Genomic DNA, 15002 nt, shown 5'->3' on the forward strand with positions numbered 1-15002 from the left:
TGAGAAGTATTTAGAAGACATAGCATGGCATTATTGGAGCTTAGTGTGGGCCACCCAAAATATGCCAAAGTGGGGTATTGATATTTTGAATTAAATTTAAATATGTCTTCTTTAATAACACAAGAATGTAATGCTCATAGTCTTTTTGACATCGGGGAGACATTCAGCCAAGATTTTAATTCCATTTTTATAACTCTGTGTTTTTCATATTTGCAACTTTTAGAAGGAGAGATTAATTCTATTGCTATAAGTTCTGGGAAGATATCAGATATTTTAAAATTTAATCTTGATCATATTTTGCATCTCCTTATACTTGAATTAAATTAGGCTAATGGTTGCAGTTAAAATGACATGTAAGAAACTGGACAAGGTGATTAATAAATTGAAAGGTGTTTCTAAAACCAGATCTGATTTGCTACTTTAATAGAAGGGATCATAATTCACATAGGACATCTCAATTTGAATACCATTTAGTTGTCTTGATAATTATTTCCTAAGTTTTCATAGAAACTAATATATTCTGTTATTTTCTGCTAACCTTCTTCTATTAAGGTTCCAATCCTCCCTTCCCATGGGAAGCAACAAATATTATAGATATTTCAAGAAAATTTCTTGAACTATGGTAAATCTAAATTTGAATTCTGTCTTTGCTGGATGAGTGATACTTGGAAAGTTACCCAACTTTACTAATCTTCATTTTTACAACAATACAATTAAGAATATCTGCATCTATCTTGTAATTAGATGTTTCCTTTATTTTTTGGTTTGTTTTGTTTGCTTATCTATTTAAATAAATTCTGTAGGCTAAAATAAGTAAAGAATTATTTACAGTTCTCAAAAAGTAATAAAGGGAAATGAATGGTACCTATCGCTATTGATTAGGAATATATATTGATGACTATTTCTCAAAGGCTCAAGAGGAGCAAAAAAGCTAATGCTTAAATGTTAAGTTCAATCTTCTTTATCTCACACAGAAAATTATGAGTAATAGAATAAAGATACATGGCTTTTTAATTTGTTTATGTTGGGCAAATAGATGCTTTCAAAAAATTCTTTCTACATTCTGGACATTGTTTCTCTGTGTATAAAAAAATATGTTATAAATATTTGCTTTTAGTTTCTTGCTTGTACCTTAATCATTTATAACATCTTTGTCTCAGGAGTCTATTATTCTGATATAACCAAATCTGTCAGTCATTTTTGTTGGAATAGGAGACTTCGGTTAGTGTTATTCAACCAATGGCCTTCCCCCAAGAAGGGGAAATCAGAATCATCTGGGGGATTCTGACACATACTCCTTGCAGGCTAAGAAGTGGAGGTATGGCTCCACAGTGAGCATCACTGTCAAACTGTTGCAACTGGTACCGGTTATCACTGATGATGAGCTGGGGAATAATGTTCAAAACCACAGTTATATAATCAAGAAATATAAATACAGTAAAACAAATCTTTGCTTCTGAATGTGAATATGAGATTCACATTCAAACCAAAATAGGAAAAATAGATACCACTGAAGAATAACAGCTTTGAAAGGAACGGTTTTCATGTTCTAACAATATTGATGATGTTCCTCCTCACCTTTGGAATTTTTCTTTTACTGTGCTAAAATGTACATCACATGAAAGTTACCATTTTAATCATTTAAAGTGTGCAATTCAGTTACATTGGGTACATTCACTCTGTTTGGAAACTGTCACCGCCACTTATATCTAGTACCCTTTCAGCCTCCCAAATTGAAACTCCGTGACCATTAAATAATAACTCATCAATCCATCCTCCATATCCCCTGGTAACCACCATTCTATTTTCTGTCTCTATGAATTGGACCACTCTAGGATCCTCAAACCATATACTATTTGTCCTGTATCCGGCTGATTTCACTTAGCATACATTTTTTTGTTTCGTTTATAAGACCGAATAACATTTTATTGTATGTATATACCACATTTTGTTCATCCATTCAATTCATCTGTTAATGGGTGTTTCCTCACTTTGAGATACTGTAAATAATAATGTCATGAATATTGACATGCAAATGCTCGTTTAAGCCCTCTCTTTTAATTATTTGGGATATATACTAATAGCTAATTTTAACTGATATTACTTCTTGTATTAAAGGTGGAAGAAGTAAATTACCACTTTACATTTTTCTCCCTCTTCTATCAACTAAAATGAGTGATTGCTTGTGACAATGAAAACCAATTTGGTGGATCTAGTTGTAAGTTATCAACCTTAACCCATAGTGAATATAGGGGATATTCCCCAATTCTTTTCTTTATTGTCCTTTTGACACCATCCAAGAATTACATTAACATGATATGAACATTCATAATGTTCAGTGAGAAATTAAATCCCTACATGTTTGTTTAAATAAAAGCCTTATTTATTTCTTATTTTGGGGATCTAGTTTACTAGAATATTAATTTTCTAAGGGCAGAGGGACAGTCTGTTTTCTTTTTCTCTGTATTTTTAGCATATACATAATATGTATTTTCTAAAATTAACTTTCAACAGTCTCTAAGCACATTACATATACCATTTCAGAGCATAAATATCTATCTATCTATCTATCTATCTATCTATCTATCTATCTATCTATCTATAAATATACACATACATATACACACATGCATACAAATATCTCTTACTATTGTTTATTGGATAATTCATTTAGATAATGCTCTCATTGTGTTGCCTTTCCCCTAAAATATTTTTAGAAATGCCCTTAATCCACTATCTATAGTTTAAGCTAGTAAGTATAATTTTATTCATTGATATTTCAGTCTCCTATTTCTTGGTCAAGTCTATACGTTTTCTCTTCCCTTTCCTACATAAAACACCATTTTTAATTTAAAATTTATCATTATGCATTTTATGATGAGTTAAAAAATTAATAAGCAGGCATGCTAGAATAAATACATTACACCAATATTATATAGTATGAGGTATAAAAGCCTCTTTAAACACCTTTGGCTTATTCTGTATTTTCTCAATCATCTTTCCATCAAGCACCAGAGCTTGACTGGCCTGGATTCAGTGTCCTTTCAAATAAGATTTTTGCTGCTCTAAGTATGTTTGAGAATTATTTAACTACTTGAGTTCTGATTCAATTTGGAATGGTGGAAGATTCCAGGCTTCAAGAATAAAAGCAGAACTTAAAAATGTTCACCATTTAAAGATTTATTACTCCCATCCCCTCCAAAGGAACCTGACTCTGATCATTGTTGCACAAGCACATTCTGCACTTTGGTTCACCGTAGTTCCTCTGCTTAGACTATCCTTCTCATTCAAGATTCACTGAGGTTATTATGCTGAGCAAAATAAGTCAGACAGAGAAAGATAAATATCGTATGATTTGACTTATATACAGAATCTAAGGGGAAAAAAAGAAGAAACTAATTGAAAACAGACTCACAAATATAAAAGATACTGGTGATGGCCAGAGGGGAGTGGGGTGAGGTGGCTTAGAGAAAGTGGCAAAGGATTAAAGAAGTACAAATTAGTAGCTGATAGATGGTCATCAGGATGGGGACTACAGCATAGAGAGTGTAGTCAGTAGTACTGTAATGGCTATGTGTAGAGCCAGAGGGAAGATAGAGTAATTGGGGGGATAATTTCATAAACTATATAAATTTCTAACCAAAGTACACTTTATTTGAAATTAATAAAAAAATGAAATTAAAAAAAAAAAAGATTCACTGAGGAACTTTAACCACCCTTCACTGTCATACAAATCTTTCACCCTCTAGGAAACCATTTGTGTTATTTCACCAACTGAAATGTCTTTTTCTTTGGAATCCACATGGCAATTTGTGCTTCCCTAATTGAATTATTTATTATAGCATATACTTCCTTCAACACATTGATAAACTTTCTATTTCTTTATTTTTCTCTCTCTCTCCAACTTATGTAGAATACTACATCGTATGAAATTGTTTTCCTGAAAACCACCCCTTTCCCTAGCCTCAATAACATACTGATAGAATGAAGGGAGGAACGTCATGGAGAGTTCTCAGTAGTCCTAGAGAAACGGGCAGTCCCACTGCTTTTATTTAGCACAAGAAAACCAGATGTTCACACTAAGAGATCTCTCACCACACGTAAATCTTTAAATATTCTAATAAGACTCAGTTTACAACCTGAACTTTACCTCACCACCAAACTTTCCCCAGGACGCTCAGGAATTTATAGTCCATCATCAGCAATATCCATTAAAAATTAAACCTTAAATATAAATATTACTTTCTGATTCTTCCCACCCTGCATCTCTCCCCAACACAAGACACTGCTATCTCAAAGAGTTGCTCCCATAATTAACATAGTGCAGATCCTAGGGGTGGACAGATAGCAGGTATATTTCTGTCTCTGAATTGCTTCTACAATACTATTCTATCTCCTATGCCATCTCTCCCAGTTTCTCAGAAGTAAATGCCATCATCTGAATTCATCACCAGCTAAACTCTCTTGCTATAGTCCTCTACAGATCTCTTTAAAGACCCCTTGATCAATGGGATATTTTAACGTTTGGCTTTCTGTTTTTTTTTTTTTCCCACAACAATATACTTTTATTATCATAAGTGATCACGTAAAAATCCACAAGGGCATTCTATTCACAGCAGTAGGTTACAGTGATCACTCCTTTCCATTATGCATCTTGTTCTTTACATGGTGCACAAATTCTACATTTTCCTAGTATTCCTACTACCTCAAGAAAGTGCATTCTCAGTATCTCTTCATCAATCCTCTTCCTGACTTCTAAGTGTTGAGTAACCAGGGAACAGTCTTTGGATTTTTCTCTCTGCACCCGTTTTCTAGGTGATTTCATCCTGAACCATGATTCCTTTCCTGAATCTAGATCAGCACCAGTGACTGTCTTGCCAAGGACTATACCTGCATATTGAAAAAGCTTGACAAACATAAAATCTCCACAAAAATGAACTCTTGATACCTGGAGGGATAAAGGTTCAGAACAAAAAACTGAAGTGTTTTTTTTTATTTTCTCTAACATATCACACATAATCCATCAGCAAATCCTTTGGGCTGTCTTTTGATTCCCTTATCACCATCTCCCTTGCCTACTACCATGGTTCAAGTCACTATCAAATCTTACCTAGAATGTAATGCATTATGCTCTGTTTCTATTCCTATCTTATAACACTTACTCACCAACACTTCCAATCCTGCACAAAATCTAGAATAATCTTTTTGTATTGGATTATGTTACCCTTCTGGACAAAGCCATTCAAGATCTTTCTTTCTAAAATTTCTTGAATAAATCTCATATCGTAATCCTGGACTACACTTCCAATCTCATTTCCAACCAGTCTTTCAGTCACTCTGACCTCCAAGCTCCCTCTAGCTTCAGGGACTTTAGACTGGAATGCCCTGAATGCTCCATACCTAGGAATCAATAATCTTTCTCTTGACCATACGAATCTCTATTAAATAGCCACCGATTCCCTTGATATACAATTTGTTGAGTTCTATAGTTTATATTGTTAGGATGGTAATATTTTGTTTGTTTGATTGCTATGGTCAATTTCTAGAAGAGTGCACATTTTAAGTACTCAAAAAATATTTACTGATTAAAGAAATGAACTGAATCAATCAATATTTAATGATACTAAAATATAAAATGACATAAAAATCAACTCCAAAGGATTCTTACTTGTAAATCTTAACGAGATTGATTTAAATTTGTGGACCACTTTTAATTATAACTGGTGATTCAGATCAGAAGTTGGTATCTGGCACTGTGGGAGAGTTCTTTTGCACACATGAACCCATTCTGAGCTAAAGTTTCTCATCGATAACCGAGTAATCATATATATCTAATGAGATTAAATGAGCAAATTCATGTAAGGCATTAAATATGGTAGTTTCACCATTTTAGATATGACACAAAGCTTACTGACTCTCAAGATGGAGAGAAACTATTAGTAATATTATTATTATCATCATTATTATTATGAGAAAGAGGAAGAACATCAATGCCATGAAAATTTAAAAAAAATTAGTACTGAGTTATAAAAAATTGTTTTCATATGGATTATTTTATTGGAACTGTCGAATAATATATTAGAAAATACATATATTTTTTATTGTAAATAGAAGAAATTAAATAGTAATAATCACTACTGGAAAACATGGAAAAAGTACCTTATTAAATATCTATTCTTTTCTTTACATGGCAAGACTACAATTTTACAGAAAACTCATTTTTAAAAGTCAAAAGCCTTTGAGATAAACAGACACACACTACAAACTATTTGATGGAAAAATATTCTGACATTACAAGCCCATTTAGAATTGTTCTATCTTAAAATGCATAACTATAGCTGAGATGAAAAAAAGTTCCAATAAGCCATTAAACAGTGTATTTTTGACATATAATTTTAAAAAAAGTATATTTTAAGCCCAAAGCTCTTTTGTTCACAAAGAAGCAATGATTGATAAATTTGGTAAAATATGTAAATGAACAAAAAAATATACAAGGCAAGAGCAACAACAACAAATGATTAGATATTGGATATACAATTTAAGCCCATGAAAAGGTACATTGACCCTAGTGACTCATATCATGTAAGCAGTCTTGAATTGTCATACATAACCCTACACACACACACACACACAGACACACACAATCAGAAAGAAATATTATGGCCTTTTTACCTGAGACTATAAAGTAATTAAGGATCAATGAGATCATAATGGAGAGGCCCTGGTCCAAAAGGATTAATATCCCGATTCCTGACACGGAGCTCCTAAAACACCTTGTAAATAGGGGTGACAGGAGAACATTTTGTTCTAACATTTAGGCTGTGAGGCCAGTTCCTCATACATAGCTCCTAAGACCTTTCTAATTTCCTGAGTGATAGGAACATCTGATTCTGAGCTCATAAATCCCAGGACATTTCCTGGGTGATAGGAATATCTTTGGTTGTAATGAGGTGATCCTTGGTGGGCTTCAGGATGGGGGCTTGAAACAAAAAGAACAAGTCATAATTTAGAAGCTTTATACCTTCGTTTCTATACCCCAGTCTCTGGAACGGGAAAATAGCTGAAAATGGAGGTAATCATCAATCATGCTTATGTGAGGAAGCCTCCATTACAATCTCTAAAATATGAAGTTTGGAAAGCTTCCAAGTTGGCAAATACATCCACCTACCAAGAATATGGTGGACCTGAACTCTGTGGAAACAGAAGCTCTTGAAGTAAGATGCTTGCCAGTCTTACTCTATGTCTCTCTTCATCTGGCTGTTCATCTGTATCCTTTATCACATCCTTTAGTGCATAATAAACTGGTAAATGCAAGTAAGTTTTTCCTTGAATTCTGTGGGCTGTGCTAGAAATGGACTGAATTCAGAAAGGGGCATTGTGGGAACTTCTGATTTATAGGCAAGTCAGACAGACAAAAGTTGTGGGTATCCTGAGAACCTAGTCTTTTTGATTGGCATCTGAATTAGGAGGGAGTCTTGTGAGACTGAGCCTTAACTTGTGGGGTCTGCACTAACTCCAGTTATTATGAGAATTAAACTGAATTGTAGGACGCCCACTGGTATTGCTGAGAATTGCTTGATGAGTGGAAAACCCACATATCTGGTGTCATAAGTGTTTTAAGTGTGATAATAGTGTGAGAGTAAAGGAGAAACACACAAGTGGAGTGTGTTTTTTTTCCTATATAGCACATATTAGTATAGTAGCAAACTTTTTTGATCATTATGCTAAATCCTTTGAAAAGAGCAAAAACAGACTGTGAATCTATAGGTTATAACTTAGTAGTTGAACTGGTTCAACCTCATTTGGTATAAATGTAGCTTTGAATATTTTTATGAAAATTATGGACCATATTTCTATAAAAAGGACTAGTAGGCATATGAGTAAAGACTTTTCATTTTAGAGCAGTCATGGGCTCCAAGGATCTCATTAAGAACTGCTGCTTTCAAATGCCACTTGTAAAACAAATTAGTTTTTCAGGAATACGGGAAGAGAAAAGCAAATTACTATATATCCACATGGTAGAATATTAAACAGTCATTAAAATGATGTTTTTGAAGAATATCTAATGATATAAAAAAGAGTTTTGATATAACATGAAATAAAGAAGAAAAAAACAAGATTTTAAAATAAAAAATGCATGATCATAATTATGTATTTGTCTCTGTATGGGTGTGCGTGCATGTGTGTGTAGCCTTGTGGGGAGATTTAAAAATATGCAAGCTGATGCTAGTTAAGTGTACATTATTTCCACCCTAATATAAAAAGAATTTGCTTACTTGTTTGTAAGAAGATATTTCCTCAGGCATATGTGATTTACTTGTGAAGATTTGACCAAGAAGCAATGACTACAGAGAGAAGTAACCTTGCAAAACACAATCAAATTATTCCTTATCTGTATAGCTTTGCTTCATTCATTAGTATCTGCTACACAACATATTTAATAACTAGTTCTTTGCAGAAATTTGAGAAGCAATACAAAGTGAAACAATTTAACTACAACTACCTAGTGCATTGAACATGTTAAATTTAGTCCTTAGAAAGTAATTAATGAACTCTTGTTAAATAGGCGCTATTAGTTCCTGCAATTTTCATTGAATTCAAGCATCATCTTTAATCTTTCCAAAATTTCTAAGAGGAAAAAATAATTTTTGAAGCAACATAAACATGTAAATTTTGAAAAATGTTAGTAAATCAGCTTTTAAAATTTTCAAACATCGGTCATAGTAAAAGTAAAAATTAAATTTTCATTATGATAGAAAGTGAAATCTAGCACTATAATTTTTAAGTTAATATGCCACTCCTCTACACCTGTCCCTTTATTGCTCACCTAAATATTTCAGTCAACCACATTTCACATTTTAGATTTGTCTGTCCCCACACTTATCTCTTACATATTTCAGTCAACCACATTGGGGGGCTATATTGATTTGTGTGAAAAGGTAAAATAGAAGTTTTGGATTTTTCTGCCAAACATCCTTTCCTCCCTTATTTTGGACACAGAACACCATTTTTCCTCCCTTGGGTTACCGTGCCTCAATATGCCTTATGCTCTTAGTGCCACTGTCAATCACAGTGCTCTGCAGTCCACCCTTGACCAAGGATATGTGTATGCCTTAACCCAAGCTAATCAGAGGCTCTCTCTCAGACACTTGACCCTTGTGCTTTAGGTGCAAGACCCAGGTGTCTCAATGGCACTGCCCTCAACCTCAAAGCAGTGTTCTGAGTTTCTGATCAAGATTGCTAAAACTTATCTGTTCATTTTTTTTGTCCTTCCTTACATTCTATTCATCTTTTCCTTCGTACAAATTCTTTTTAGTTTGCTTCCAATCAAATACTCATCCCAAGTACAGTTGGGAAAGACCAATTTATTCCATAACAGAGAACAGGGGCCATATCTTTCCACTTACAGAAAGAGTTTACGTTTTCCCTCCCAAGGTACTAAAGATATTATAAAATAGTTTTTCACTTAGTGTTCAAAATTTAATCAAATATTATTTTTTTCATATTTTCTTCTTTGAAAAATAGATGATTATGTTATTATGACCATTAATGGGGGGGAGATATTGTCTGTGTTTTTGTTCATACATTGTCTGATTGTCAGTAAAGATCAGGGTACTCAAATTTATTTTTATGTATGTATGTATGTATGTATGTATGTATGTATGTATGTATGTATGTATTTTAGGCAAGGCAACCCTTGGTTGACCTCACAGATTGCAAGGACCTTGTCAGCTGACAATCCCCTTATTTTTTATTTTTTATGTCTACAGCAACTTGTCTTCCTAGGTGGTCTCCCATCCAAGTACTAACCATGACCAATCCTGCTTAGCTTCTGAGATCAGACAGGATTGGGTCTGTTCAGAGTGGCATGGCCGTAGACAGGGTACTCAAATTTAAATACTCTGAAAGGTATGACTTCTTTTCTAATATGTCCGCAACTACAACCATTGGTTATGCAAAGTACTTAGAGAAAAACACATGTAATCCTATATACAACAATTAAGATAAATAAAGCATTTTCCGTATGTAAGTGCTATATTTTTAAATGTCTCTCAAACATATCATCGCTAGTAACAATAATGGCATCATCCAATTTGTTGAGGGCCTGAATAGTAAGTACCAAAAGGTGGAGAAACAACAATTGTGCTCTCTGCTTGAGCTTAACCATCCATCTTTTTCTTCCCTCCGACATTGGCGTTCACGATCTTTGGACCTTCACACAAACTAGGGCTTACACCATCTCCATTCAATCCTGATTCTCAGGCCATTGGACTTGGACTGAATTTATACCACCAGCTTTCTTGGGCCTCCAACTTGCAGACAGCCAATCATGGCCATGGTGCTTCTGAGTCTCCATAATCATATGAACCAATCCCTCAAAATAAATTTATCTATGTCCATGTCTGTCAACTTATCTATCATCTATCTGTCTTTCTGTCTGTCTGTCTATTTATCATCTATTATATCTATCTATCTATCTATCTATCTATCTATCTATCTATCTATCTATCTATCTATCATCTATCTAGCTACCTATGTATCAAACCTATCAGTTCTATTTATCTGGAGATACTAGCCCAATACTTGTTCAGGTATAGACTATCCTTTTAACATTTATTCTCTTTCAAGCTATCATATACAGTGAACTAACCTTTGTCATATCATTTTTCTCCCTAAAAAGAATCTGCAAGCACATATTTTCTGCATTCATATTTTCAATAGTTGTGAAAAAACTAAAATTGAAAACACACAGGTAAATGCTACATACTCAGATTTCTCTTTTCTATTTCCAGATATCTTAATTCTGTAGGCTTCACGAAAATAGTACAAAAAATAGTTCAAACACGCATCTCAAATGATTGACATCAAGTAATTCAAAAACCGAATTTTGAGAAACACTGCTTTATGATGTTTCTTTTACTTATCTGTTTCCCATTTCTCTTCTTCATGAATTCATTGGTACTGCTATGCTGCTCACTGTCCTCTGAACTCACCTTGTGAATTTCTTTCCCCAAGCTTTTTCTTCTAATTTTCTCCCTCAATCTTTTCTCATTCCTCTTCCATATACCCTAATCAGAATCAATCGCATTAAACAAAACCAGTTCTTGCTTCAAATAAAGTTTCCACTTGCTTCCCCAATCAAGAAGCTATTTAGTTCACCACAGCATTAATTTCCTTACACTCAAACCATGCATGTCTATGTCTCTCTGATAGCAATTAGCCACATACTTCTTTGGTGTTGCTACTTATTTTTATGCTTCAGCATCATAGCATCTCTACCAGAACACAAACTCCTTGAAAATAACGATGTCATTTTTCTTATCCTCTTACTTAGCTTAGAAAAATACTTATGCTTATAAAGTACTCAATATATTCATTTAATGTAGCTTTGGAATGATTCTTGTAGCATGAAAATAATATTCAGGAGCCATGTGACACAAAACAGATTCATATTACATGTATTTCAACAATAAAAGGATCATAGCTGTTGCAAGTAAAATAATAACTTACAAAGTATTAGTCTGCAAGAAAGGTTATATATTTGAATACACACACAAACACATAATATGTGCTTTGTTCTTGTAAATCTCTTCATGTGTCCTTTAATACGATTTAGGATATTTTTCCCAAAAATAAGATATGTCTTTCCTACATAAGTAAATATGAAAGAAAGTCCAAGATGTTACGTTTCTTATATAAATGATCTTGGTTTTACCTAGTTATAAGTAGGAACACTAGCGTTAGCCAAAGAGTAATAATAATTACAAGAGAACTCACAAAGCCAATTCGTGTAATGTAATCAAGGATAATAAGTAATATCTGATTTCAGGATCAAAAAGAGCACACTTCCAGTATCCTATGTTGTGCGTATATTTACCATTTATATCTTAGAAGGCACTAGTTCTGTTCTTTGGCCATATATCTAGCATTTTATTATCATTTCACATGTTTAATTCATAAAATTTCTTTCTAAATGAAATGCGATTCATAATCACTGAGAAGAATTATAAAATTATGTTTCTATTAATTAGTCTAGGTCAGAATTACATAAATTTTGGCCAAAGTCAACCATAACAAGCTCTAAGAGTAAGTGCAATATGAGATTTCTATATACATAATAAATATCAAAAGGTAAATTTCAATAGAGCAATAGATAACATGACAGCATTTCTTTGATAGAAAACATCAGAGCATGCACTGCAAGGTGGAAAAATTAGTTTTTCTTCTACCTTCTAAGGTCTTCTGGCTGGACTAAAATTCAAATTAACATGAGAAATTGACAGGAAAAAATGATCAACTTTATTATGCATGTAAATACAACAGTTCCATAAGAATGTGAGACCAAATGACAGATTAGGCAGTTAAGGCTTATATGACATCTTGATCTAAGAAGACATGAGGAGAGGTTGTCTTTGGGACTTCAAAGGGCAGGACAGCACTTCACATACAGATGGAAGATCAGATGTTTGATAAACAAATGTCTGTGGCCCTTCTTTACAATGGAACACAGAGAGGACTTTGATCAAATGGGCCTTGCTGATTTCTCCCTATCAAACCTAGTTCATATTAAACTGTATGTATCTATGATAATAGGACCCTTCTTCTAGGTAGTTATGGGGAACTTCGAAAGTTTTTCCTGAATTTTTATTCTCTTAAAAATAACTTAAAATAGCTTAAAATAAAATATGCCCTAAAAGGTATAGTTTGAGTTGCTTCCCCTCATCATCGAACATAATTTACTAGATAAATTGTCTACTGTACAGGCAAAGGAGTAGTCACTATTTTCCCTTGAAATAGATCTTCTTCATGTCCATACTGTTATCTATACTCTTCTCTCCTTCGGGTTCCATCTCAAATTGTATCTTCTATGAGGTCACCCACATAGTACCTGTGCTCCTGAGATGGAAACTGAGCAATACGAAATTGGATAATATTATATCCTTGCCTTTGAGAACTCACAGGACAGATGTATTTGTTTCCCATGATACAGGAATAATGGATAATTAAGGAAAGCTTCAAAAATCAAATGACTTTTACACTCAGCTTTATACAATAAGAGTTTATCTGTGAAACAGCGAAGGAAGGACATTTTAGAGGTAATAGTACAAGCAAAAACTGAGAAAAACAGTGGCTTAGGAAATGCCAAGCAAAACAGGATCAAGAAACCCACTGAAGGTGAAAAATTGAAACTTCTGAGGGTTCATTCTATTTATATTCTTTCTATATGGTTCTTTCCCCCATATTTGTTTCTATTTTATAAACATAATGTTGAAGTTTATTTTTTGTCTCATTAATGGGAAGGTTTTTTTGTTTGTTTGTTTAGTTTTAAATTTCCTTAGCATATTCAACAAAAGTTCTGCAGCTATAAGTCTGTTCAACAAGGAATATGTCACTGAGAGAAAAGAAAATTCACATTCCATTTGTTATGAGGTAAAAATAAATAAAGTGAATCTAACAGCTAAATCTTTAGCAAAATATTTAGCAAAATATTTAGGGCCATCTCACTTTATAGTGAAAACCTGACCTTGATTTCAGAGGATCAAATACTGCACTCATAAACAATATGAACAATTAATGTATTTAGGAGAAAATTCTGATAATGTTCCTCCATATTTTAAAGGCTAAAATTAATTTTAGGCTTATGTTATCCAAATAATGCCTTTAGTTTTCCATTTATGGAAATGTTGCTATTTCTGTAATAGCAACATTTCAGCTATTCTGTGCCTAGTTTATGTGCACAGTGACTTAGAAAATGGCAAGCAAAACAGAGTTGAGAACTGTGGATGAATGTAGAGAATATTATGCTGAGTAAAAGAACTCAGAGAAAGACAAATACCACAAGATTTCACTTATATATTAACTCTAAAAAAAATTAACAAACACAGTAGAAATAGACTCATAGTTACAGAAAACATTTTGATGGTTGCCAGGTGGGAGGAGGTTTTGGGGGTATGGGCGAATGGAGGGAAGGGATCAAGATTTACAAATTTGTAGTTACAAAATAGTAATGGGGACAGAAAGTATAGCAAAGGGAATATGGTCAAGTTTTGTTACACTATTAAATAAAATATTGTATTATATATAATATTATAGATAATGTTGCATTTTATATAATTTTATACATAATATTTTATTATATAATTATGTATATGTCAATGTTGCATTACATATAATATTATTCATAATATTTTATTATATAATTATATATGTGTCAGAGGGGTACTAGATTTATCGGGGTGATCGCTTCATCAATTATATAAATGTCTAATCACTGTATAGCACACGTGAAACTAATATAATGTTGTATGTCAACTGTAATTTAAAAATTAAAATATACAAAATTTACAAAGAACTCATATGACTCAAAAACAACGACAACGACAAAAAAAAGATCCAATCAAAAAATAGGCAAAGGACCTGAACAGACAATTCTCCCTAGAGGACATACAAATGGCCAAAAAATATGTGAAAAGATGCTCATCATCGCTAGCTATTAGGGAAATGCAAATCAAAACCACAATGAGATACCATCTCACACCTGTTAGAATAGCTATAATCTGCAGGACAAATAATAACAAATGTTGGAGAGGATGTGGAGAAAAAGAAACCCTCATAAACTGTTGGTGGGACTGAAAATGGGTACAGCCACTATAGAAAACAGTATGGAGTTTCCTCAAAAAACTAAGAATTGATCGACCATATGATCCAGCAATCCCTCTACTGGGTATTTACCCCAAAGACTTGAAAACCCATATCTAAAAAGATATCTGCACACTGATGTTCATAACAACATTATTCACAGTGGCCAGGACATGGAAGCAATCGAAGTGTCCTATGATAGATGATTGGCTAAAGAAGCTGTGGTACATATATACAGCAGAATATTACTGAGCCATAAGAAGAGAGGAAATATTGCCATTTGCGACAAGATGGATGGACCTCGAGATAATCATGCTAAGCAAAATAAGCCAGGCAGAAAAAGTTGAAAATCACATGATGTC

General features: G+C 33.3%; 1 pseudogene; it reads right to left on the minus strand.

The window, feature by feature from the left end:
• Positions 1–9761: 9761 nt before the first annotated feature.
• Positions 9762–9880, minus strand: LOC111733437 (annotated as a pseudogene).
• Between the last annotated feature and the right edge of the window lie 5122 nt (positions 9881–15002).

The sequence above is a fragment of the Pteropus vampyrus genome, unplaced genomic scaffold (assembly GCF_000151845.1).
Source record: "Pteropus vampyrus isolate Shadow unplaced genomic scaffold, Pvam_2.0 Scaffold566, whole genome shotgun sequence".
Taxonomy (NCBI): Eukaryota; Metazoa; Chordata; class Mammalia; order Chiroptera; family Pteropodidae; genus Pteropus; species Pteropus vampyrus.